This window comes from Ammodytes marinus (genome assembly GCF_949987685.1).
Source record: "Ammodytes marinus genome assembly, chromosome: 3".
Lineage (NCBI taxonomy): Eukaryota > Metazoa > Chordata > Actinopteri > Uranoscopiformes > Ammodytidae > Ammodytes > Ammodytes marinus.
In genome coordinates, this window is record NC_137232.1 from 33,181,196 (window position 1) to 33,184,111 (window position 2,916).

Here is a 2,916-nt window from a genome sequence, read left to right on the forward strand (position 1 = left end):
TATTTGGTGATTTTTACGGGACATCAGGCCGCCGTGATTAATATTAAACACACGTCCTTCAACTGCTAACATGGTCGCATGTTTAGAACATAGGCTATGGAACGTCAAACGCCCCCCTGTTCCGCAACAACAAGCTGGAGCATTTAAACAGAGAGGCGGAACTGATAGTGTCGGGAATCTTACTACCCCCCGAGGTAGTAAAATTCCCGGAACAATCTCTCGCACCTTTCTTCCCTCGTTCCGCAACTGTCGCATTTAAACAGCAAGGCGGAGGGCCGAAAGGCCGGCATATTCCCGGCTTTCACTGGCTGTGTAAAAGGGGTTTAGGATTAACAGGACAGCTGGGCCAAGGGAAGACTGAGGGAAGAAAAACCTCATTCATTATATTATAATTGCGATTTTATAATGATAGAACGCCGGTTCCGTGTGGGTGAAGTATTCATTCCGTGGAACCATTTCTGCGACAAAGGGGGAAAGGAGTTTGAGTGTGACTCTTACATTTGTGACCTTTCAGTTGTAATCTGTAGTCCTCGTCTGACCCAGTTTCAGAATGTGAGACTCTTAGAAAAATGCTGATAACAGTCTGGATGGATGTCACAACGAATTAATCTGCTCCCACAAACGGTCATTACAACCTTAGCTGAAGATTTGACTTCACTAATGTTTCTGCGATTGGAAAGTGTACATTGTTGGGACTGTTTTTTTTGTGTAAGAATAACTTGTGTTTTTTCATGAATGTAAAGACGTAACTATAACAAAATCAATATATTGTGTCAGATGTAACACATTCTTTGCCAGTGTAGAAGGAAAAATGCTGATGACCTTTTTTCTATATCAGCGTCAATATCATTTGACCACATGCATGAAATCAATAGGAAAAGGTGTAAAATCTTTGTGTGCAGTTTTCACATGGGAAAAGATGTGAGTTGTGGGGGAAAAAAGTATACTATGAATTTGACTATTTGGAAATGTATAATGTCATGTCAGTATCCGACAGTTCTAGTAAAATTAAAATCACCAAACCATTTGAGATCAGTCCTCATTTATAATTTTATTCTATTTTGTATTTATACAGATAAATCCCATTGAGACCGGAGACCCTTTTTCAAGGGAGACCTGTTCCCATTCCCACATACACCGATAGCAGGCTAACTACCGACATACACACGTGGCAAGGTGGGTGAAGTGTCTTGACCAAGGACACAACAACCATGACACAAGTGGCAGGGCGGGAATCGAACCGCCAACCCTTCGATCATTGGCCGACCCGCTCTACCACCTGAGCCACAGTCGCCCCATTTTTGCCATGACTGCATAATTTCCCGTCTATATTTATATGTGAACCATAGAATGTTTCAATATTTGCTGCAGAATCCTGATAATGGAATGAGTGTGTATGTCTGCTGACCAAAAGGTTAACAGAAATATATTTGTTAGGGTTAGAGATATTTCATGGATTGACTCCAAATCTAATTTTCTCCCCACATTTGCATTTAAAAAAGAAACTTTAAATAGATAAGACTAAGGCTATTCACCACATTAGTACGCTGTAGGTTTTGAGAAATCAGCGTAAAACCACCGCATAAAAATACAAAGAGAGCTTGCTTTCTCAATGGTCTTCCCTGATACAAATACGGGCCGTCAAACACACAGCTATTGGAGGGTTTTGTGAATGTTTTTACTATGTCAACACATACGGTCTGGTTAAGTTTGGAGAAAAAGCAAATAAACTACAGCTCTGGAAAAAAATGAAGAGACCACTCCAAATGTTCAGTGTCTCTCGTCTTACTATTTAGAGGCATATGTTTGAGTAGATATATTATATTGTTATATTATATGTTTGAGTAGAATGAACATTTTGGTTTTATAATATAAACTACTGACAAAATTTCTACCAAATTCCAATACATTTTTGGCATTAAAGAGCATTTTCAATAAGTTATGTAGAGATGAAGATTTATGAAAAATCCAGAATCTTGACTTTTTCCAGAGCTGTGTGTTTGATCAGCGCTTTAGGCCATTGAAACACTCGATGGCGTGAGTACAATGAATAAAAACTGAATTAAAAAAAAAGTTTTCTGTGACAGGTCAGACTGTTCCTTTGGTTTTATAAAGGTCACTGTACTCCCGGCAGTGAACTGATAGTTGGCATTACATGTAAATTCACTGGTCCAAAAGTACCTGCAAAAATGTCCAACTAACCTGAACACACTAAATAGGACGGACTTGGCTTTACTTCACTAAATAATAATAAATAATATTCAATTATTCATACAGCTCTGGAAAAAATTAAGAGACCGGTCTGGATTTTTCTTCAATCTTCATCTCTACATAACTTATTGAAAATGCTCTTTAATGACAATATATTTATTGTGAATTTGGTAGAAATGTTGTCAGTAGTTTATGTTATAAAATCAAAATGTTCATTTTACTCAAACGTATGCCTCTACTAAAGAGTACAACAAGAGACACTGAACAATTTGGAGTGGTCTCTTTAATTTTTTTCCAGAGCTGTATACTTTCTACAGATTTCAAAGAAACACTTAAAATGATTTACAAAATTGTGGCTAAGTCTGTACTGAGTTCAACAAAGCAGTTTTTTTTTCTTACAGTGATAGTGGAGATAGTGTTTGAAGTAAAAAGGACCGTTAAGTTTTCTGGATAAGATCTCATCAAAGAACTGAACCTGTAAGTGTCCCAAACGTTTTGCATAATTGGCGGCTTTGATGGTCTGAAAAGGATCTGTTGAGGGTCAATGTGGTTTCAGACCTCTATTCCAGTGACTCCATTGTCATTTCCACCATAATGAATATATAGTCTCCTAAGGGTGCAACTGACTCTCTGTACAGCTCGCCCTGTTAAACACACTTCATGACAGCTGCCCTCGGGCGCTTCACGGATGGTGACAGCGAATCC